A 25,480-nucleotide genomic window follows, 5' to 3' on the forward strand; every position below is an offset into this window, starting at 1 on the left:
TGCATATCCGGGGGAAAGAGGCAAGGTTTGGCATCGTCCTTGATCATTTTCACATTTTGTATCTGATTTGCATAAGTCGAAAATCATACATATGTCAAGTCTTTCCCGATTTTTTTGGCTCTATTTCTCCTGTGTGATTTAGTTGATCTTCTACAAAGAATATCCAAGGACGCGGGCTTGGAATAAAGTAGGAAGTGGAAAAAAAAAAAAACATCAGAAGTGTTTTTAAATTTAAAAAATATTTCTTTGTAATAGCTTTTTGTAGTTCATCTCCATTTTTATCTCAATTTTCTATATAAATATCACCGGTTCAGTGCTGATTATTTGCTTTACATCATTTTGATTATGATTTGTTTTTACTTTATGCCTTTCACTTTGGTGCAGTAAATTTTTAAAAAATAAAATTTAAAGATGAGTTAAAAAATCGGGGAAAATGTAAAGATACTACTGCAAATCTGTCTGTGGACAGACGTGGACAAACAAAATAAAAGCAGCAGCAGAGGTACTTTTTCTTTCTGCTGTCAGCTTGGGAAGTAATGCTTCTTCTTCTTGCCAGTGTCTTGACAACCATGACTTCATTATAACTCTAATACAGATTTTTTGAAGATAGTCAAGACATGCCTTAAACCTGTGAAAGTAGTGCTGACCACATCTGAAAGTACCTTCTGCTAGTAAATCACCATAAAACAAGAACAAAAGGACATCCTGGTGTTGATATGATGCCCTTGTGCATAATCATGTTTTGAGGTCAGAGCTCTTGCTAACTAAATCCAGCCTCAAAGTTTTCAACTTTGAAGAAACTGTGTTATTCTTTTGACTTAATCTTTGCTTCCAGGAATACTGATCCCAAGTTAAAGCATTTTGAAGCACTGGGGTATGTAAAGTCCTGTACCGATTGCTGTGGTAAATAGTGAGGGAAATCAGGCATAGCCTTTGTCTCCCAAGGGCTCTGGAAATAAGATGTGCAAAAGCAGAACGGAAGTACGAAGCAGAAAGTTTTATATGTTGTAAGACTAGACCAGATGAAATGTGAGAGCTTGGATGGTGGAACAATGATTTCTGCCTGGAAGGATGTTAGAAGGCTTCTTGGAGGAAGCAATATTTGTGAAACAAGAGAATTGGAAAGGTGAGCATTTATGTTACAGTGATCCCTGATGATGGTGGGGACGGGATGGGTAGGAGGAGGAGCCTCTGAGGAACATAGGGGTCTTGTTGGAGGTCCCCCCTGTGATGGCCCTAAGAACAAAGGGGAAAAGGGGAAGTTGATTTCATGAACTTTGTAACATATAAAACCAATACAGAGGAGGGCCAGTATTAATCCAAATACGGGGCCAGACGATACAAAAGGGAGAAAGAAAAAGGAGCATACATCAGTGACTGTGTCATTGAGATTAGCAAGTTTGCATGGGTATTCAGGATGGAAGGTGGGCAAGATTCTTGTTCCTTAATTATGTTGCTTTTCTTCATAGAAAAGTCATGAAGTCATGAGGCCTTTTTGTGTGGAGTTTAGGGAGGTTTTTTTCTTAGTCACTTTTTTTCTAGAATTTGTTCCCTAAATTTTATCCCAGAGGGTTATGAAATTTGACTTTGAAAAATCTGACTTCTCAGATCTTCGTCCAGGTTCTTCAACTTTTCAAGTTTGATCAGTGATTGTGCCATTTAGGAAGCTTCCTGCTAGGACTATTATTTTTTCCATCTGAAATGTTTTCCTCACTTTCTTATTATATTTACTCTATGTTCATATCCTCTACTTCTTTTCATTCTCCAAGGAGTGTTCCTAATGTCATTTTAGTGGTATCAGCAAAACCTTGGATTGCGAGTAACTTGTTCTGCAAGTGTTCTGCAAGGCAAGCAAACATTTCTAATAAATTTTAACTTGATGATCGAGCAATATCTTGCAATATGAGTAGTACCTGGTCCCGAATGTCATATGATCATAACGGAGCCAATGGTTCTTGAAATTCTCTTTGATATGCGAGTGCTTTGGAATACAAGCATGTTTCTGGAACAAATTATGCTCACAAACCGAGATTTAACTGTATTTGTTTACAATGCACTACTATAAAGATAGTAAAAAAAAATTGATGGGGTGATGGGTGGCTCAGTTGGTTAAGTTTCTGACTCTTGATTTTGGCTCAGGTCATGATCTCACAATTTGTGAGTTTGAGTCCCACATCGGGCTCCTTGCTGACAGAACTGATCCTGCTTGGGATTCTTTCTCTCCCCCTTTCTCTTTCCCTTCCTTGCTCATCCCACCCCCCCCGCCCCTCAAAATAAATAAATAAACAACTTTTTTTAAAAAAAAGAAAGTAAAAAATTTGAGCATAAAGAGTAATTAGATCAGCTTGACTTAAGTCTCAAAAAAGAAAACAAAAATAACTGAATAGATGCATTATATTTGATATTAAATCTCATCTTGTATCATTTATAGTATTTGTACTCTGTAGCTATATATGTGTTTGTGTGTATATAGAAATATATATATGCACAGACACACACATATAAACACATATGCACACATCTTTATGGCAAGCCATAGAAAAGGGAGAGAAAATCAGTGTTTAATAAAATACTTTGATTTAAACACCAGTGACAGAATTTGATGTTAGGTCGTAGAGTTGGTGGCAGAGCTATATTGGCATGTGGGTCTAGTGGCAACAAAGCCCATGACAATTCTATTACCCCAAGCTACCTAAATGTGCCTCTCACAATGTGGGTTGTTGACAAAAATGAACAACTTGAATTGACTTGTATGTTTTTAACACTGCTGGAATAACAACAGTGTTAATCAGAAATACAATTGAAAAACGAGGTTGTAACCTATTGTTGTTAGTCTACAGCAGTGAAATTGCAAAAAATTTTGGGATAGAAAATCTATTGTACTTTTTATTCAGGTAGTCAGACTTTGGGAATTCTTTGTCTCTAAAACAAGGGACTTTGATCACCTGGTGTTTTTTTTTTTAATTATTTTCAAAAGAGTTGATTAATTTTTAAGCAATGCCAGACTACACTAAATGTATCAACACATTATCATTAGTCTTAGTGTGGTTTGTGAGCCCTTTGATAAACAAGTTCAAATCTTCCATAATTGTAATACATTTCTGAATATTCTAGTTTATTGATTAAAGAAAAAGGGATATATAAGTGCACTGAGGTCTAACTTCAGAGTTAGTAATGTTAAAAAAAAAAAGGACATTATATATATTATATATAGCCTGATATGTTTTGAAAAGCATTATCTAGATTGTTATAGCCTACTTTTATAAAATGCTTACAAGGTGTTCGGTTTGGAGTTTTGTAGTGAAATCCATAAACACCAATGAAGAGGAACCCCAACTAAGCTATTTAGAGTTATGATACTATGAAACAGTTCAGTTTGGAAAAATGTAACTACTATTGGTGACAGATGTCAACACGTGTGAAATGGTTGAGGGAAACGGCTCATGGCAAGAGTGGGCATGGCGTCAGGGTAGAATCGGACAGACTTAACTCCAGTTCCCGTTCTGCCACCTACCAGCCTGTGACCTTACACAAGTGATTTAACTTTTTGGAGGTGTCTTTCCTTCAGTAAAGTGGACGTCATGTCAAGGCTTTTCCAAGACTGTTAGGGCATCTTTCACACAGCCTTGTGCTTAGGAAATTGAAGATTATTACTGTCGTCCTTTTCCTTCTTTAATCAATTTAAAATTATTTGTCCTTGATGTTTTGTGATTTCATAATATTAGTAATGGTTTTAGTTCGCAAAATAAATACTGCAGGTGGTGGCCAAGTCAGCCTGTGACCTAATTTATGGAAAATTCCATCTTCTCTGAAGTGAATACCTTGGTGAAAATCCTGTAACGTTCACATCACCTTCTCCACCTGAAGCAGGACTCCTTTATTATCAGCTCTTGAGAGATACTCTAACTTTTGCCCTCCTGAAGACATCTAAGGATGGGAAACTCACTACTCTCCGTCTTATTTATATGTAGCTCTGCCAGATAGAGGAAGTCCTTTCTTAGGTTCTACTTAGAAATATGAGGTAAAGACACCTTGTTCCACTTACTAGGTTTTTCAGAGTTGAGAAAGATGTAGTAAGCATCCATGATTGGCTTCCTATTGTTATTATTATTGTAATACTTTTGTTTTATGCAGATGACCACTCAGCTGTTTCAGTGTACCTACCATGCAGGAAACTGCTTCAGGAAAATTTCCCTTTAGTCACGTGATATAGCCCATACTCCGGCTAGAATGGAATTAACCAGGCATAAGTCATAATTTTAACATTCCTCTCATGCTTTTTGTTTTGGGAAAATATTTATATTATGAACCTCAGAGTGATACATTTTTTAGGATAGTGATAAAGAGGTCTATGGCATTAGGCGATATAAGACTGTTGTTCAGAGCCTTGCCAATCTTGTTCATTTCTTATCTGTTTTATTAGGTGATGGCGGTCAATATGCTTTCTTATATCAATTTTTTTTTCCAGTCCAGAGTATTCCTTAAAACAAAACAAAACAAAACACAGCAAAGTATATGCATTTTCTACATCTCTGTGAGGCAGTTGAGGGGAATGGAGATAAAGGTGGCATGATGGGTCTCTAGCTCCAACTATCAGAAAATTCATTTTGAAAATTCATCAGCGTAAGTGGCATTATCAAAATAGACTTTTGGGGTCCTGGTGAATTTTTGATCAGCTGATTTTAACTCCAGTTTAAAACGTAATAGATTTCTTGAAGGCCTACTTCTGTCTGGTGATGTCCCTAAAAGTGAAAGATTGTTATAGATTGAGAAGACTGTGCTATTAGATGCTGGGGTGTCATATGAACATAGTGGGACCTGGTCTGAGCACTTGAAGCCCAAGAGAAAACGAACAACAGCACTTAGTGAGAGATTCTGCAAATGTTAGCAACCCAGACCCAGTGGGAAAAGTTTCATTTAGCATTATCTGTGAAACAGGATGCTTTTAACATAGTGATTAGAATCTTGGGCTAATACTTCCTTTAAGCTTGTGGGATACTTGATCTTGCTTTAGAGTGTGCCAATATTTTCTGCTTTCCTGCCTGGTTTTATACACTCCTTTATTTTTCATACCTGTCTCCGAGGATGGTCTTAACTGGCTGCTAGGACAAGAAAACAGACCAGAAGGAATGATGTGGATTCAGATATAATTAAGTCACTATAAGATCTCCGTCTCTGTTTGGTCAGCCACATGTCATTGTTACCTTACACTTCAACTGTGGCACCAAACCTAGACTTGTAAGATTCTGAACCATATTGGTCCTAGACTTGAACTATTGATCTAAAATTTGGGGGGAGGCCTCTTTTTATGTGCTATGCTTGGAAAGATTTTAGAAACATACGCCTCTATGAGAATGTTTTAAAATTAGGACTATATATATGGAACTACATTGTTTCTCCTTCCCGTACTTAAAAACTAGGGGTTTGAATTAGATCGGTGATTCTTTTTCTTCCAACTGTTGGACCTTATGTTTTGAAATGGTATGTAAACCAGAAAACTGTTTATTAAGTAATGAATCATTTTTCCTGTGTGTTAATAATAAAAACATACAAAATTGGCTGGTCAGAATTGCCAACAAGTACAACTTACTTTGTTGTAGATCTTTGGTGATCTTTGGTGATCTTTCTGATAAAAAGATAGTCATTCTTAGAACCTATAGCATTTTGTTCAGCTTTGTAATACAGTGATAGTCATTCCCAGATTTCTGTTACTGCCTCCACTGGTTCCTACAGACTCAGGGACCTAAAATTAGGGAATTATTGACCATGAACTTCTGAGATTCATTTTAGGACTGATGTTCTATGACTCTATAACTAAGTTTGTTGTGGACAGTGCATTCCAGGCCAAGGAAGAAATCAAAGCATCCTACTTGACCATTATCGTTAACAATGGTCTGGGGTAGAAACTGCATATATAAGTGTTACTTTTCCAAATGTTGAGATATGGTTGCTTTATTCTAATGCTTTTCCTATTTATTTTTTAAAATTTATATTTAATCCATTATGACTAAGTCTTGAGTTCTTGAAGGCTCCAAAGACTTCAACTATCACAACCCAAGCTATTATAGTTTTGGGAGATGTTTTCCCTTGACTTCCAATAAAATGTGGAAATAACTAGTGTAAAGAGAAATATGTATATTCATAGATACGTACATATATACACATACATCTACATATACATGTGTATATGTGTGTGTGTATCGAGAGAAATATAGTTATGTTTTTATAAAATATTAAGAGCAAAAGGGACTCTCCCTTGGATATGCTGTTAGGGAAGTACCTACAAAGTTTCTTCAACACAGGAAGGTGGTACCAGCTCTGTTGATGTCTTTCCCTGGAAGAGCTCTTCATGTGTTGCATATGTGGAATATGCACCTCAAGTTGAGAATCCTTATTCTCCCCAAGGGGCCTCAAACCTCAGTGGGCACCAGCATCTGCTGGACAGCTTTGTTAAGACATGGATTGCTTGGTACTACCTCAGCTTCTGATTTAGCAGGTCTGTGGAGGGGTCCAAAAGTTTGCATTTCTTTTTTGTTAATGTTTGTTTTTATTTGTGTGTGTGTGTGTGTGTGTGTGAGAGAGAGAGAGAGAGAGAGAGAGAGAGAGCGAGCGAGAGAGCGTTCAAGTGGGGAGGAGCAGAGAGAGAAAGGGACAGAGGATCCGAAGCGGGCTCTGCCCTGACAGCAGAGAGCCTGATGTGGGGCTTAACTCACCAACCATGAGATCATGACTTGAGCTAAAGTCGGACGCTCAACTGACTGAGCCACCCAGGTCCCCCTAAAAGTTTGCATTTCTAACAAGTTTTCAGTTAGTGCCAGACTCCATAACTCAACTGTTCCATGTCTGTGTACAATGATACTGGATACTGGTTTTTCCCAACTGACCTGATTTCTCTGGTAAGGAATTACAACTTTTCTTTTCTTTTTTTTTTTTTTCCTTTTTTTTTTTTTTTTTTGGTCTGTAGTACTACCTTGGCCCTAGCCCACTACCCAGTCATAATCCCAGCCAAGTTGACTCAGCATAGGTCAGTCCCAGGTTGGATTAACTGTGCATAGCTACAACTTCCTCTCTTGGTCCCCTTGTCTGGAGGCTACATGTTCTTTGGAAGCACCAGTGAGTGCCATCCCCAGGCCATGTTCTGGTAGAGTATAGAAACTATCTGAATATGGACAAGCCACCTGAATATGTCTGATCCTTGGGTTCCTTCTCTGATTCATGGAAAGATTTCCTGATGGTAAGTGGAACTTTGAAGTGGATGCTCATAAATTATTTAGTAGCCAGTAAGAAGAAGTGCTTGTGAGGTTCTAAAGCCACTTTGCCTTCAAGAACTGGTGGTGGGGCTATGAGTCAACACAGAGGCCTTAAGATCTTCAGTTGTCCTGTGCTTTGACAGTCCGGAGCCATCTCTCTCCTTAAGTTCCATGAGTCAACCTTGCACTGTGTGCATACACCAGTTACACCAGCTCTGTGCTTTAGCCACACTCTTCTGTATCTACACTCTGAACTTTGATGGTCCCATCTGATTTTATGGCTTCAGATATCATCTATACAATGATGACTCCACGTGTTGGCCCTTTCCTATGAGCTCCAGACTTGTCTGTGTAAATTGCTGCCTACCCAGCATCCCCAGCTGGATGTCTAAAAGCCATCTCAGATTTAAAAGGGCCGAAGATCCACCCTTAACAGCCATGACTACATGATTTTCTCCATAAAGTCTGGGTAACTATTTCTTAGTCCAAAAACTGTAGTCCACCAAAAATGCTAGATTCCTTTTATTTCCTCATCCCTCTCATCGGATCCATAGTCTTAAAATTTTTCTGTAAAACATGTTCTGAATCTACTTCTTAAATCAGAGTGCTACAACTTTGGTACAAAACACTGTCATATCTTCCCTGGATAGTATAGTGAACTCCTAACTGGTATTTTTGTTCTGTTTTGCCCCTCTTCATCCTCCACATAGGAGTTGAAGTGAACTTTCTAAATTTGATGAACTTTGTTTAAAAGCCTTTAGCGGGCATGGGAATCTCATGGAGGACTTGTCAAAACATAGATTTCCTGGTGCCACCTGGGGTTTCTGACTCAGCAGGTCTGCATAGGAGCCTGACAGTTTGCTTCCCTAACAAGTTCCCAGGTGACACTACATTTTGGGAAGCAGTGTTCTATAAAATCTAATCTTAGCATACTTCTCTGATACTATTCCCTTGTTCACTGTATTTCAGCCACACTGGTCTTCCTTTCGTCAATCCTATAGTCCAAAGTTTCCCTTTCCCTAGTCTTTTGGAAATGCTGCTTTTTTTTCCTACTCAGAATATTCTGTAAATAGAGGTTCCTACTCACCATTTTGAGTTAACTAAAATTCCATTTCCTCAAAAAGGATTTTCCTGGCCATTTGCTAAAATAGCAACCCTAGTCACTCTACACTATACTAGTGTTTTTAATCTTATTTGTATCCCTTATTGGCATCTCAAATTTATCTTGAATTAGTTTTATACATTTATTGTTGGGAGAGCATAGCTTTTTGTACTGAGGATGAGAACTCTTTCCTCTGGATCTTTAACTATGCTTGGCACACAGTATGTGCTCAAAAATCAGTATTAATAGACTGTAGAGTATAAACATTAGAATGGGGAATTGAGTACCACTTTTGAAAGGTGAATTATAGATCTCTCTTTAATGTGTTTAGAATTCCCTTTTTGTAACTTTCACAAGTGAAGCTAGTGCTATGAACTTCAAAGTTTAAGGTTCCTAAGATTTCATATAAATCAACTGTATCCTTCTGAATAGTATTTTAGTGCTGTGGTTTTCATAACTTTTTTTTTCTTCTCATATTTTCTCTCCCCTTCTTTCACATAGAAGTAGTGATGGGGCAACATCATCTTGACCCAAACCCATACTTAAATTCATAATAGAGGTATAGTGTGTCTCTTAAATTACTTTACTCTTGTTAAGCAACAGAAATAGATACAAATCAGCATGGCAACTTATTGCTTAAAAAAAGATATAATTTTTAAAAAGGCATTATGAAAATATTATCCTTTGGATAAATTCCTTGGAAGAAAACAAAATATCCTTTACTGACTTTCCAGTCAAGGTTGTTACTATAGCAACCTATAGTTCTCCTTTCTGAGAGCTGGTCACACATAAATTATTTGTTTAATGCCTTTTTCCCCTCTGCTGAACTAGAAACTCCATGAGAATTGGAACTGTGTCTGTAATGCTTACTCCTGGTATCCATATATATATTCTTGATATATAGTAGGTGCACAATAAATATCTGATGAGTTTCTGAATGAATGAAGACACCGAATGTAAGTTCCATGGCTCTGTAATCTGCTTGCCGCCACCTTCCAGGTTTCATGAACCTTCATGGAAGAAATGCTTCCTCTGTGTAGAATCCCTCTCTGGCCTTCCCCGTTGGTACCCAGAACTCTGCTTTGTAACTTTTTCATTTCTTTTTGTGGTTTCTCCTTGATGGAATGTTATAAAGATTCTCAAGCCAAGTACAAAAAGCCACACCTCTTTGGTTTCTTGGATAGCTTGACTTCTTCTAGGCAAGTGCTAGTTTTTCCAACTTTTGTGTCTCTTGGTAACTCCCAGGATTCTTTGTATTCCTGTGAGTGAATTCTCTCTCTGCTTCTTAGGAGAGAACAAATAGATTCATTAATACCTGGCTAACTCATTCATTCATTCAATAAGTATTTATCGAGTATCTATCATGCGCTAGGGATGCAACAATGAGCAGAAGCAGACATAGTATTTGCCCCCATGGAGTTTATCTTAGATAGAGTGGGAAATAGAGACATTACTTTTTAGTCACCCAACTGGGTAAATAAAGATATAAATGACAGGGACATTGTTTTATGAAAAAGGCAACAAAGTCATCAGACCTAGGCTAGGGGTCAGGGAAGGTTTCCTGGAAATGATAGGTGAGCTGAATTTTAAAACATGAATAGGAATTCCCTAGATATGGCACCTTGTGAGCACATTTTATGAAGAGGACAAGGAGACTATGGGGACAGATTATCGGAGTTGGTTGAGATAAAATTTATTTTCCAGAAGAAAACTAATCTGCCACAGTCCTCCTGAGCTACTATAGATGTTTTTATCATAATACTAATACCAGTTAAGGTCTTTGAGCATGAACTCTGTGTGCCAGGCATAGATTTGTCTTTTACAGGAATTATCTTAATCCTGACAACAGTTCCTGTTTATGGCTTAGGAATCCAGAGAAGTGAGTGTCTTGTCTTTGTCTCATGGAAGACCTTGATACCTGCATTCAGAACCTGTGCCTTTGTTACCTAATCCTGGTTCTCAGTGGGTATTCCTAATATTTCTGGTAGCTCGGGTAACCTGAATTCAAACACAGACACATTTATGGATCTCTCATTATATATGTATTCCCTAGCTATCTACATATGTATACAAAGATGTATATGTGTATGTTTACATGAAATAGTCCATGTGGGTATTTAGGTGTGTGTATACATAATGTATGCACACACATAATTACATATACATATCATTAGTATATTTTGATGTTGAAAATTAGATATAAGGATTTGAAATCAAGCAACTTAATTGTGGAAAATTTGCTGGATGGGATAGATGACTACTAGTAATTAATAAATGGCACTGAGCTCTTTCATATCAAGTTTGGGGGCCTAACCACAGCAGGCGTGTGAATTCATTAGGACAAGTGAGAATCTGCTGTGTCTAGCCTTATCCTCTGCTGCTAAAGCAGCTCATCTCCATTCACAGTAGCTGCTTATAGCTTTAAATAGCATGCCCTGGACTCTCTCTGCCAACTCTTCCCAAGCCAGCCAGGGTTACTGTGAGGCCAGGGTTGCACGGACGACGCGGTCTGTGCGAGGCCAGGGAAGGGGTTAGTGAATTGGCCAGCTGCCTGGGCACTGGTGTAGGGAAGCCATGGCGCAGTGCAGCAATTTCCTGCTTGGGGTGAAGCCCTAGAAGGCTGGTGCTGCCTAATCCTGGATTCTTCAATTCTTTTGTGACAACTCACTGCCCCCCTCCTGTACCCCGAGTTTCTTTTAGGGGAGAATTTGATTTACACTATTCACAGGTACATGGGGATGATTTAGAGTCCTCCACCCTTCACTCCCAGCTCAGAGTCATTTTACTTGGAATTTATACTCTTAGAAAACTGAAATATCATACTTTCCAGGTATGAGTTTCTAGCATAGAGCGATCACATTAGCAACTGAGCATACTTACTCCTGATGGACACTGAAAGACTGGGAGAAAGCACAGATGTGTATGTGTGTGGGGGGGTACTATAAACATTAACGATGTCTCAGGGAGGGCGTGAAGGATCAAGCAATGCCCGGGAAAGTAGACCATCAGGAAGGAGATGAACTTAAGTCTGGTTTTGACCTAGCCCACTTCTCTTTCTTTGGAGGGTGAGGGCAAAAGAAAGTAAGCAAACTTATTCCCAAACTTGCTTAATTTAAGTGTCCCTTCTACTAAGGTGATTGAACTATTCCACACTAAAGTACAGCTGATAACTGGCTTCTTTTCTGATTATCCTAATTGTCTCAGTAGTTTTGCTTTATCTTTCAAGTTCAGGTGTCTCTCTAACAATTGGTGGAGTTTCAGGGAGAAATTTGAGGACGGGGGTGGGTGGTGGAGCACTTCTTAGTGGAAGGGACATCTGGTCGCTGCTTACTTCTGGGTCTTTGATCTATATGGTTATATAGGGCTTGTCTGTCATAGAGTACCCTTCCTAAATGAAGTGGGATCTCTCAAAGGAGAAGCATTTACTCTCACTAAATGGGATAGGGGCCTAGGACTGTCTCTGAACAGGTGCCCTTCCCAGGGTGGCCCACCCTGGAGTTGTGAGCATGCAGACCAGGGGAACATAAAGTCGCGTGTGTTTTCTCAGAGTGGTAGTCAGAGTGCTACTGGTCCCTTGGCTGTCGTAGGGTTATTCCTGTTGTTTTATAGGTGAGGGAAAAGATGCCCAGAGAACTTGGGTGATGAAATCAGCGTCACACGTTTCTGATTAGCAGCAGAGAAAGAGCTGGAATCCAGGTTGCACAATTCCTGTCTCCAGTGTTGTCCCTACCTACCACCTGGTTATGAATCCAGAGCACGTCTGAGAGGTCTTAGGGCAGCTTCCCTTTCCTTCCAGTTCTATTTTTTCCTTTCTCCTCAGCCGACTCAAATGCTTGGTTTGGCAATATAAAACTATTGTCCATTTCTGTATTTTATTTGAGCTGGCTGCCCTGTGTCTCGTTCTCATGAAGCATAATACCAGTTATGTACTTCAGAAAATGCATATCACATGAACAAGACACGTTTTGTTTATTAACAATGAAGAGAGCATACTGGTTAAGTGCAGAGACTCTGGAGTTAACAGTATAACTTCACCACTTGCTAGGCATGAAACTACTTTTAAGTCTCATTTTTTCATTAGTAAAATGGTGATAATAAATAATAACATAATAAAACCTGTTTCGTGGATTATTGTGAGCAGTAAAAAAATCCACGTAAGCACTTAGTACAGTGCCTAGGACATAAGTACTCAGTAAAGTTAATTATTATTACTCTTTTTAAATATGTTCAGTTTTTTTTTTTTTTAAGTTTGTTTATTTTGACAGAGAGAGATACAGTGAGGCTGTGTGAGCAGGGGAGGAGCAGAGAGAGAGAATCCTAAGCAGGCTCTGCACGGTCAGTGCAGAGCCTGATGCGGGGCCCGATCTCATGAACCGTGAAATCATGACCTGAGCCAAAACCAAGAGTCTGATACTTAACTCACTGAGCCACCCAGCTGCCCCAATATGCTCAGTTTTTAAAGTTTTTTACTCATACATCATTGTCCTTGCCTCGACTTTAAAAATCAGAATGTTGTCAACATGTGCTTATTTAGAAAGAATCTAGTGTTGTCACAAACAGAATAGCAGATCTGTGACAATTTTGAGGGTCAGGTGTGTATAGATGCCTGCACACTTCCTGCCTGTCCTCCTCCCTCCACATCCTTCTTCACTTTCTCTTTTTGTTGCAGTCTCTCCCTTTCTCTTTCTTTTGAAAGGACTTGAGCATATCATGTATTAGGGTCATGCCAGCTAAATCATTTAAGGAAGGATCTGAGCAAAAAGCATGGGAGGGAAGCTAAAAGGAATCTTTTCAAGCATATGAACTGAACAAGATTAAACACTTGGGAAATAAAGGTTGCTTTAAAGTTATTGGCAGTTGAAGCTTAAAAGGAAATGCATTAGGTTATACTGTTCTAGTTTCCTGGTGATAGAAAACAAGATACATTAAATCTTGCAAATTATTATTTTCCAGTTAAGGCTAAATTCAAGTTACAACAATTGTAGACACTACTTATGTAAATCAAACTTTGATCAATTACCTGTACTTGATAGACAACTCAATATTTGCATTTTGAAGTCACATTTTCATGTTATTGTTGTCTTTTAATATGGTCTTTTTTTTTTTTTAATTTTTTTTTCAACATTTATTTATTTTTGGAACAGAGAGGGACAGAGCATGAACGGGGGAGGGGCAGAGAGAGAGGGAGACACAGAATCGGAAACAGGCTCCAGGCTCTGAGCCATCAGCCCAGAGCCTGACGCAGGGCTCGAACTCACGGACCGCGAGATCGTGACCTGGCTGAAGTCGGACGCTTAACCGACTGCGCCACCCAGGCGCCCCTAATATGGTCTTTTTTTAAATATTTATTTATTTTTGAGAGAGAGAGCATAAGCAGGGAAGGGATAGAGAGAGAGGGAGACACAGAATCCGAAGCAGGTTCCAGGTTCTGAGCTCTCAGCACAGAGTCCGATGAGGGGCTTCAACACACAAACCATGTGATCATGACCTGAGCTAAAGTTGGGCACTTAACCGACTTAGCACCACCCCCCCAACAGGTGCCCAATATGGTCTTATTATAATTAGGTTATATATTAAAGATATTATTCAGATTATGCATGGAAATAACTTGGTGTCAAAATGAGTCACGTATGAGTGAGCTGAATATTGATGTTTTCACTAATTTTTTGAAATAACAGGGGCAATAAGGATGAGCCATGCAATTATTTTTAAAAAATTAAAAATTTTTCCTTATAAATTATCCATATTTAGTCTTAATTAAAATTTAATGTAATGTGCAGAATTGCTTCACATGTTACCTTATACAAAGTAGCCAATAAATTTTCTTGTAGATTTCATTCTAATCTGAGAGTGACATTTGCATACAATTTTATTGTTTGGTTTAATTTGCCTTGGTAATACTGGAAAACAAAATGCTTGTAAAGTTTATAGGACAACATTGTCCTTTTGTAAAATGTTAATTGTGTAAATAGGTAAGAATTCTAGAAACTGTGCTTTTCAGGAAAAAGAGGAGTTATTACTCTGGACCTGCATTACCTTTATAAAGTCGTAAAGAAATTGCTTCGAAATTCACTGGAAGTAGAATTTTTCTTCTTTTGATTCATGTGCCAAATGTAGATTCAATTTACACTCTGCCTGCGTTTTTCTTCTTTTCTCTTATTCTCTTATTTCTTATTCTTTTATTTCTCTTCTTATTTTCTTTTTACACTAGACAGGTCGTTACTCTTTGTTGTATGAGAGATTATTGGGTAATAATGCCCAAGAGTCCTATAAAGTTAACAATTAGCTTATTAAATTTCAGGCATTATTCTCTCTTATTCACTTTGATAGAAGAGTCCTATCTGAAAATATAAGATACTATTATTTTCTGTATGGTGGGGTTATGGTTGGGATTTTATATTTTTAAGACTTAAAACAGTTCTGTTAAACAATTGCTAGTGTTGGGAAACTAGCTCACTTTCATATTTGCTCAGCCTTAGATATTTCTAAGTCTTTTTTTTTTTAAGTTTGAAGCTAACGTTTTAACTTTTATAATGGTTTTAACCTTTTAAAAATGTTTTAACAGTTTTAACACTGTCAGAAATGAAGACTGTTCTTTTTTTGTTGGGTATGATTCACTTCTGTGCTAGTTTCCAAGAGAGCTGTTACACAAAGTGCAGTGATTGAACAGAACAGAACCTATGTGGGGGAGATGTAAAAGTTCAATTTGATAGGTATAATCATCCTGTATTTATTCTAAAGTTGGTAATGAGACTGGTCTAATTTCAGAGGATCACTGCTTTCTCACCACAGTATCTGATATGAATTATAGACTTTGTAGGTGGCTTGGATACCCTTTCTGGTTTGGGCCTCTGAGTCTCAACTAACCTTAAGTGTTCTGTGAACGTGTTCTCAACATGCAACCGTTCTATCATCTTGTGAAATTATTCCTAAGACAAGGTAAGAGGTGCTGCTTAACCTGTTCTGAGAGAGAGATTTCATGGAAGTGAAATGTAAGTTGAGTGAGGAGAAACTGACTGGATTAAGTTTTATATAGTTTATTTGCAGACTGGAACCAGGTGTTTAAAAGATCAGAAATTGTGGTGAATATTGAGATTGAAGTTTGGCCCACCACATCTATTCAGAAGGTCAATGGTGGGAGGAAAGATTTTCAGTCTGTTTTTCCAATTATGGGTTTGTGTGTAGGAGAAAGTGTGTACCATTTCCTGTTTGATGGTGAAATGCCCCTTCCTTGGGGTCTTCTTTGATTGTATTGGTTCCAGCAATTTAAGCTGCCATGTCACTGAAACTTCATTTTTATAAAGTCCCCAATGTATTTACTTCAAATTCTTGACTTATCTTTCCCTGTATGGTTAAGGGGACATTTAAAGCTCTATTTTATTAAAAACAATTTTTAAAAAATGTTTATTTTCGAGAGAGAGAGAGAGAACGAGAGAGAGAGCGTGAGCACAAGTGGGGGGGGCGGCAGAGAGAGGGAGACACAGAATCTGAAGCAAGCTCCGGTTCTGAGCTGTCAGCACAGAGCCTGAAGCAGGGCTTGAACCCACAAGCCGTGAGATCATGACCTGAGCTGGAGTCAGACGCTTAACTGACTGAGCCACCCAGGCACCCCCTAAAGCTCTATTTTAGTGGGAAGTTTGAGAGCATCTTAGATAGAAATCTAGATACCTATTCTGAGTTTGCTTCAGAAATCTAGGTAGAACAATGCTATAGTTAATTAGCCTAGGAACTTGTTGAGGTCATTTTCTTTGCTTACTGAAAGTATTCATTTCTTTGTGGTTACTATAACTTGAATTTTCTGGTAACTGTTCTTTATTATAGTAATAGAGGTAAATAATTAAAAGCTGTGAATAACTTCAATTGAAATAGAGGAAATTATTGAGAAGGAGAATTTAGGTAATGTACAGTATTTGGGATTCTTTTACATATAATTTAAGATATAGGTACCTTTGAGGATATTTCTTTGTAGATTTGTTTTGGAACAAGTATAAGTAAATCTAGCATTTACAATGAGAATAATATAAACTAACAGTTATTGAGTACTGATTACTTGCTAGACTCTCTGTTAAGTACTTTATATGTATTATGTTTAATAACAACCCTATAGACTAGGTACCGAGTTCTCATTCCTACCTTTTTAAACTGATTTCAAAAGATACTTGCTATTGTAAGGTAGTTTGAATATTAGAAAACTAGGGAAAAGACGTTATGATCACTGTGTAGAACTAAGCTCAAATAGTTACAGGCCTGGATTACCTGACATAAAGATTATAAATATTTGGATTAATTTTTTTAAAGTTTATGTTGAGAGAGAGAGAGAGAGCGTGCACACATACTCACACAATTGGGGGTGGGGCAGAGAGCGAGGGGGAGAGAGAGAATCCCTAGCAGGCTCAGCACTGTCAACACAGAGCCCTATGGGGGGCTCAGACTCATGAACTGTCAGATCATGACCTGAGCCAAAGTCAAGAGTCAGATGCTTAACTGACTGAGCAGTTTTTAAATATTGTTAAAACTTAAACGTTGTTAAATAATCCTTAATTTGGACTGATATTTTATTTTATTTTATTTTATTTTATTTTATTTTATTTCATTTTATTTTTAGAGCTGATCATGTATTAGGAACTAGGTGAAATGTTTGGGTGAGGATATGTGTTATTTAAACACGGATTTTTTGGAGTTCACTATAGAGCAAGGAATAGTGACTACACTTTGAGCGTGGGCAGAATGTGGGGCATAGCTGATAGACAGGTTGGGTGAGCCCAGGAAGAGCCTATTGCATAAAAATCTGATGAGCCTCCTGGGAAAGAGCTTACCCCTCAAGAAAGAGGAATCAAGCTATTCTGGGCTTGACTTGGTCTTGGGCTTTGAGAGACAGAACAGTTCTGAGGATAGAATAATAATGTTCTTCATTCTGTCTTTTTTTTTTAACTGTTCTAGCCCTCAGTGGATTTATGTCTGAGCCCCATGGAAATATAGGAAGGCATATAAATAAAAACTGCGGTAACAGAAGCCTTGTTCACAAGTGTATGGGAAACATGTTTGGAGTCTCTGAACAATACTTGTGACTTGTATGGGCCTAGGAATCCCATGTCAATAGATCCAGGAGTTAGTGACATCTAAGGTATTACTGTTAATGAGACAATCCATGCCCATATATGGGTAAGGCCTGGTGACCTGGGAGTTATAGCAATGCACGTGGAAGGGAGATACTGAGAAAGAAAGGGAGAGGGGGAAGGGGAAAGAGGGAAGTGGGCATTCAGAGGACAGAATGATGAGAATGACTACTCCCACCTCCCATCCTAGGGGTCAAGGAAGACTTTAGGGAGGAGAGTCTTAAAGAATATTTAATGCAGAAGCATAGAGAGATAGGAAAGAGAGGGCATGCCAGTCTGAATGGAGGAAAATATAGAAGTAAAGACATGGACATGGCAAATATGGGGAAGGGGAGGAAGATAGGAAAACTTTAGTTGGCTTCATCATGGCACATACAAGGAGCTTCCGAATGGCAATAAACAAGAGGGTCCTGATTGGAATTATATTCAAGAAGTAATTAAATAGGTTACATGGTGGGGAGTGAATCAGAAGTGATGAAGAAGTGGTGGAGAGTAGTTTGAAGGCTCATGCAATAGCCACAATGTAACAATACAATACAATACAATAATGGGTAGTATGATTAGCAACTAGGGGAGTAGCTATGGATATAGTGGAAAGGGAAAGATTGTTTAACATTATTGAGTAGAATTCCTATGATTTGGCAACTAATTTGGATGGAGAGGGAGGGGGAGAGTGTGGGTAGGGGGATCACAGATAAGCTGAGAAGGCAGGGCTGGAGAATATGGAAAACAGAAGGACAGAAGAAAAACGTTCGATAAATTCCCCTTCAGACACACTGAGTGCACACATCCTGTGCTGGTGGAGATGTTTTGCAGACAGCTGGGGGCAGGGGAACTCTGGAGAGAGTGTATGGCCAGGGGGAGGAATTGGGAAGCCTGGGGCATAAAGGAGGAAACTGAAGCTGGGACAGTGGATAGACTTGAGAATATTCAGATAGGAGAGCTGAAGCATAGAGCCTCAGAGAATACCTACTTTCTAAGTTGACTTTATTTTTTGTATTAGCAATTTTAGGTTCATAGAAAAACTAGGTGGAAGGTACAGAGATTCTCCAAGTACCCTCTGCCCCCACATATGCAGAGAATACCTGTGTTTAGGGAGCAGGAAGAGTAGGAGCCAGAGGAGGAGACAGAAAGCAGTGGCTGAGCAAAGGAAACAGAATTTTGAGGGTAGAAATGTTTATAGAAACTGAAGGATTTAGATTTAGGCTTAAGTTTAAATTGGTAAACAAAATTAAATTACATAATACATTTTGTTTCAAGTGCTATTGTTAACTCAAATGATGCCAAAATAGTGTTCCTGGGAAGAAATTCTTATAGAATCCAGTCATGAGTAGCTACTAGTCATCATGACTCAAGTATTGGTACCGTGGAATTCTGTTTGTTCATGGCCGAATCAGCTAGCTGATATTTCAGAGCTTCTCTCTAAAAAAATGTAAAATATTTCTCCTAACCCTTCTTTTTCTCAGCTACTAGAAAATCATTTAAATCTTCTTTGACTCATCTCCCCCAGGTTAAATATGACCATGCTCATTGTTTTCTACAGTTGCCTTGAAAGATATCTTAGAAAAGTAAAATGAAGATAACTTAGTTTTGCAGTCCATGAGTTATTGGTGGGAGATTTTGACTGCTAATCTGTTTCTGCCCTCCCACTCAGTCTGCTTATAGGCTTCTTCAGAACCATCACCAGGAATGAGTCATTGCTGAGACACAGAACAGAAGCTAACACTCAAAGTTCTTAGTAGTAGTGGTAGTAGTAGAGAGGAGACTTCAAGGGTAAGTGGAAGTATATTTATATTGAGGGACTTGCATATTTTACTTTCAAGAGTTATGTGTGTTTTATAACGTGCGTGTTTTTGTTTATTGCAGTGCACAGGTGTACTTTTTAACATCTGGCGAGTGATATTGTGCATTTCCATGTTATTGTGTTATTTGTGTATACTTTAAGCCAAAAGTCACATACTTGATGTGAAAGGGCATATATGACTTTCAAAAATTAGCATAAATACATGGGCATAAATATTTATATTACCCATGGAGATGGGCAATAAAGTATTTGACATGCTGGTCAAAAGAGACAGGGCATTTAAGTCTCTACTAGGCATTAATTAATAACAAGAGACATCAAGTCCTTAGGTAGAAAATAGGCAAAGTGCTTGTAGAGAATTTCATTTTGGGATAGTAGGGTAAATGCAGGAGTGGCTCTTGATTTTCTGACAATCTAAAAGGATTTTATGGAGCATGTGGTGGGATTTTTAGTGGTTTAAATGTCCATTGGACACATGCAAAGACGTTAAACATCACTCATCAGGGAAAAACAAATCAAAACCACAATGAGATATCACCATGTACCTGCTGGAATGGCCAAAATTAACAACATAAGAAACAACAGGTATTGCGAGGATGTGGAGAAAGGGGAACACTCTTGCACTGTTGGTGGGAATGGGAATGCAAACTGGTGCAGACACTCTGGAAAACAGTATGGAGGTTCCTCAAAACACTAAAAATAGAACTACCCTCCAATCCAGTGATTGCACTATCAGGTATTTACCCAAAGGATACAGAAATAGACCAATGTTTGTAGCAGCATTATCAACAATAGCCAAACCATGGAGAGATCCCAAATGTCCATTGAATGATGAATGGATAAAGAAGATGTAGACACACACGTGCGCGCACACACACACACACACACACACACAAACACACAAACACACACTCGAATATTACTCAGCCATCAAAAAGAATGAAATCTTACCATTTGCAATGATATGAATGGAGCTTAAATGTATTATGCTATGCGAAGTAAGTCAATCAGCGAAAGACAAATATATGATTTCATTCATGTGGGATTTAGCAAAACAGATGAATATATGGGAAGGGGGGAAAGAGAAAAGAGGGAGGTGAACCACAAGAGACTCTTAATGATAGAGAACAAACTGAGGGTTGATGGAGGGAGGTGGATGGGAGATGGGCTAGATGGGTGCTGGGTACTAAGGAGGGCATTTGAGATGAGCACTGGGTATCGTATGTAAGTGATGAGTCACTGAATTCTACTCCTGAAACCATACTGCACTGTATATTAACTAACTAAAATTAAACAAACAAACAAATGGCTCATTGTGAAACAGTGCCCTATAAATAGTAGATCAAAAAAAAAAGATGTGTTCTCAGCATATTCCACCCTTACTGGTTGGATTTTGGTTGGGGGCAAGAGAAATAGTATTGGTTAACATGAAGAAAAATGGAATATACTGGAAGTATATTAGGTGACTTACAGAATTTGAAGAAAAAGCTAAACAGCCAAGCTTTAAGAGGTCAGGAACAAGGATAGCTCAAGGGCTCTCAGCTGAAATCCATTTCTGGAACACTGGAATGGTTGGGTTCCAAATGTCACCATGGTGTATGGCCTTTCTCTAGATTCAGATTCTTAGGAGTGAAATTCCAATTAGGTCATCTTGAATTAGGTTACCCTTTGAAAGATAGCATGGTGATTAAATGGTCTACCAGGCTCACACAGACTGCAGAGGGGTCGCTCTCTGTAAGAGGCATGAGGTATGGTTACCATAAGACGGGAGCAGAGATGCTGGACAGGCAAACACAAGAAACCTGCCATAGGCAGAGAGGACACTTTGTAGTTCTTTAAAAAAAAGTGAAAATATGGGCTTGCATCATCTCTGAAACTAAATTTGGAATTATGCATGCGTACATATGCAGATATACATACGCACACATATTTTATACAGTGCTTTTGGATGATCTCTGCCACTTTTTTCTTTAATTTATTACTCTTACAGATGACAAGCTGAGTGACATACTATAGGCTGGTTTTCTGGTCTCATAGAGAAAATTTAAAGAAATACAAGAGATCTCCAAAGACACATTAATATAGAGTATAATATGTGAGAGGTGCTGAGGTCAGTCTAATATGGAAAATCATTTTTTTGGTTATTAATGAAGATAGCTTATTTTCTTAGGCAAAGAAGTGTCCTCACATAATTTTGTTTGAGTAGAAGTTGCATTGACTTACATGAATAGTCTTATCTAAGACTATAGTCTTATCTAAGAAGAGATTCCCCTGCTGAAATAAACTTTTCCTTCTGGTGTACTGTTTGCTTTCTGACCCAGGACTTGATTTACTATCATTAAAAACAACTACAGGGGCGCCTAGGTGGCTCAGTTGGTTGAGCGTCCAACTTTAGCTCAGGTCATGATCTCACGGTTCATGGGTTCGAGCCCCGCATCAGCCTCTGTGCTGACAGCTCAGAGCCTGAAGCCTGCTTCTAATCCTGAGTTGCCCTCTCTCTCTGCCCCTCCCCACCTTGCTCGCACATGTTCTTTGTTTCAAAAATAAATAAAACATTAAAAAAATATTTAAAAAAAACCAACTACAAGTGCTGTTAATAAGAATCTAACGCTTGCCGCTTCCATTTTTGAATAGTTTTAGATAGGTTCTCATTATACTTTAATAATGGGAAGACATTTCTCATTGTAGTTCACATGCTAGCGACAAAAGAATAAAAAAAAAAAAAAGTCTTTTGAAGTCACTTACAGATCTTTCGAGTTCCAGATCAGTGGTTCTTGAACTTCATTTGGCATGAGTCTCGCCTGGAGTGACTGCTGAAAATACAAATGTGTGGGTTGCTTTCCAGAGATTTTGATTTGGTAGTTCCATGGGGGCTCAAGATTCTAGTTTTATCAAATACCCCAGTTGACTATGATGCAGGTAGTATCTGGATCACACTCTGGAAAATTCTGATCTAGATGATTTCATGTTAGCTTATGAGTAGTGTCAAAGAAATAAGAATTATGTATAATTAGTTCAAAGATTTGGAATTTAATTATTGTAATTTTGACTGTTCAGAATATTTACTCTTAAACCACACTTCTACTAAAGTGGCTAAGAATTCTGTTACTACTGAAAATATTAGGTAACTTTGTATGGAAGTTAATGGTAAAGGAAAGTGTATGAGTAAATTTTACATTCTTGACTAACATTTAAGTTTTTGATGCGTCTCATATACTAGTAGCACATTTTAAAAATATTTTTCTTTTTTTAAGTTTATTTATTTTTAGAGAGAGCGAGCAAGTGTGCAAGCACCTGTGTATGGGGGGGGGGGGGGGAGGGGCAGAGAGAGAGGAGAAGAGAGTTCCAAGCAGGCTCTGCACTGTCAGAATGGAGCCTGACATGGGGCTTGATCTCATGAGCCGTGTGATGATGACAGTGAGCTGAAATCAAGAGTTGGATACTGAACTGTCTGAGCCACCTAGGTGCCCCAGTAGCACATTTAAAAAAAATATATATATATATCTATATATCTATCTATCTATATATATCTATATCTATGAGAGTATTTCATGGTGAGTTAGAATGTTTTATTTTTTTCCTTGTTTTTGTTTGGAATAAGTCCGTATTCTCTGGTAAATATAGTATATTAGGCGCACCAAGACTGTAGTTTCATCCCATATTCCCTTGAAAGTTGTTTTTCTCATGCGTGTATTTTTACTTCTGAAAACAAAGTGTTCCCCCCCCACCCAGGATTTTCTCATAAAAGCCTTTTTATCACATCTATTTCTCTCAACATAAGATGATTTGAGTTGTGATGTCCTTTAAAAAAAAATTAACCAGGAGTGAAACTGACACTATCAGTGATACAATTAAGAAGGAAGCCAGGAAGTCCAATTTCAATTTCCGAAGGCACTGAGGGTTGCATAAAAAGTTATAGGGAGCAGTTAACCAGGATGGAGCACAGCAGTCAAAAACAGAGTGCTTACTTTTGAGTAAAATTATCAATTTTGCCAGCCTCAGCATATAGCAGCTGGCTCTATAAAACAAAGGATGTGTTTTGCTACATGTAGTATGGGAAAAATTACTTACATACTTTCCTTTTAGTTATGCCTGAACATACATAGTTATAATCATCTGCAGAAGCATCCACATGCACAAATAGACTAGACAGCTAAGGGCCACACAGCTGAAATCTGTATTTTACAAATTGCCACAGCCTTTGAAAGTCTCAAGCAGGAAAAGCAAACCTAGTAGGTTTTTTGTTTTTTTTTTTAATCTTTTAACTGAGCTCAAAAAGATCCTCAAAGCACAAACAATGGCTTATCTTTAGTGGCATGAATTCAAGCAATAAGTGTTTACATTTTTTTTTGTTGTTCAAATTATTTAGACAAACTTCTGGCTAATGTTAAGATTAGCTAGTCAATTTTAATGTAAACAGACATTTTTCTGATGAGGATCATTAACCTAGAACAAGAAAAGTTGAGATTTTTGTTGGTGGACACTTTGTTATATTTTACATACTGATGTTTTCGTTGCAGAACCCTTGAATACTTGTAAATCCTATGACATAATATATTCAAGAGTGTAAAAATACATGTTCCTTAAAAAAATACTCGATATTTTATGATATTCTTCTGGCTTAATAATTCTGTGAGTTATCTTCTGATTAAGATATTTTAATATTTAATATTCAGTAATTCACAGTAAGTCAGGTTCTTACTGATTTATCTTCAGTTATGTAATTTCCATAAGAATGTAACAGATAGATTGGAAAGTGTTTTATAAGTTCTACAAAAGAATATGTTTAGGGGACACTCAGGAGAACAGAAGTAGTGACCTATTAAATTAAAAAATAAGGTGCTAATTGTATTGCATGCTGAGGCATTTCTTAGCCTACATTTATAATCATGACAGAAAACATGTTCTGGATTGTTTGGTAGTTGCAGAGGCACTACCAGAGTAGGGGGGTCTACAGTGTGAAGTGATAGGATAAAACACATTGACGCTTATCCTTAAGATAGAACATTTCCAGCAGCTTTGCCTTCCTTCCATTTTAAATTTGTGGATTTTTACCAGGAAGAAAGCTTCAAGTATCTGGTTCATGCATTTAACATCTAATAACTTCTCTTTAGATAAGCAAAATGTGCTTTGATTTCAAGGCTCTGACAACCACCAATGGTAAGAACTGGGATGACATCAAGAAGAAATATTGGATATCAGAAATTGTTCCTGTGAAAAGTGAAGGTGGGGAAAAGTCCTTTGAGGTTTTGAGCTTTTGAAATATGGGATCAAAACGGAAGATTTTCAGTAATGTGTGGCTGGGTGTTTACTGTTAGAACAGGGTATGTTGTAGGTGCGTTTGATTTGAAGTATATAGAATCATAATTACCATTTTTAGAAACCAAATGAGAGAAGATGGTACAGAAGGACAGAGGCCCAAGTAAGGGGGAGGCCCATGGGCCCCCATTTGCCCATACCTTTCTCATTATGTGTAATATATTCCCTCGTAGAAATGTCAATGGAATGGAAAGTGATTAGGGCTGGTGTACTACCCACAGGAAAACCAATGACCTCTGACATTAAGCAGTGTTAGTCTTGGTGGGCTGGAACAGCTCAGCTTGGTCGTGGCAGTAGTTATGCTGATACTGGGAGGAGAAGGAACTTATATATCCCTCTTCAGAGGGGTGCTTGTGTGGATGACTATCCAATGAGAAACAAGCATTCTCCAGACTGCGAAGGTTCCAGGGATCAGGCTGATGCTAGTCCCGTCTTTCTGAACTTGAAGGAAGGTGAGCTCTGAATGCCATGGTCATGACAATCCACAAGATGGAGTTATTTTACACTGGTAAAACATTTCCAAAATGAACACTTGTGTGAACAATGCTGCTTTCAGCAAGATAAAGCCTGAAGTAAGAATGCTTGGTTTATTACATTCAAGGATATGGCTAGAAAACCGTACAAAAGCTACTGCTTCAGTGGCCCTTTAATCATTCCAGATTTTATCAGTTCACCTTGCCAACCATGTAGGTTGAAAATTTCCTCTGTAAGATTAAGTGTACTCTTTTTTTTATCCATATTTGTAGGGGATACAACTGGATCTTGGGGAAAGTCTAACAAATTTCTTTTTACAAAATTTTAACTCATTTCAAAAGATTAAGTGGAAGGAATGAAAAAAAAAAACACCTTTCCCATTATAGTCATCTTCTACCCTTAGCACTTAGCATAA

The 25,480-nt window shown here is 38.1% G+C and overlaps 1 protein-coding gene and 1 long non-coding RNA gene across 5 annotated transcripts in view; one reads left to right on the forward strand and one right to left on the reverse strand.

Annotated features, from left to right (window-relative positions):
* ADAMTS3 (ADAM metallopeptidase with thrombospondin type 1 motif 3) overlaps positions 1-25,480 on the forward strand; it is a 260,534-nt gene that overhangs the window by 27,669 nt on the left and 207,385 nt on the right. The window lies entirely within an intron of this gene.
* LOC128314532 (uncharacterized) lies at positions 9,310-20,861 on the reverse strand. The gene is made up of 2 exons (XR_008296278.1): positions 20,744-20,861; positions 9,310-9,636 (listed from the first exon to the last, which is right to left on the reverse strand). It is a non-coding gene; the product is annotated as an uncharacterized LOC128314532 (long non-coding RNA).

This window comes from Acinonyx jubatus, chromosome B1 (genome assembly GCF_027475565.1).
Source record: "Acinonyx jubatus isolate Ajub_Pintada_27869175 chromosome B1, VMU_Ajub_asm_v1.0, whole genome shotgun sequence".
Classification (NCBI taxonomy): Eukaryota; Metazoa; Chordata; class Mammalia; order Carnivora; family Felidae; genus Acinonyx; species Acinonyx jubatus.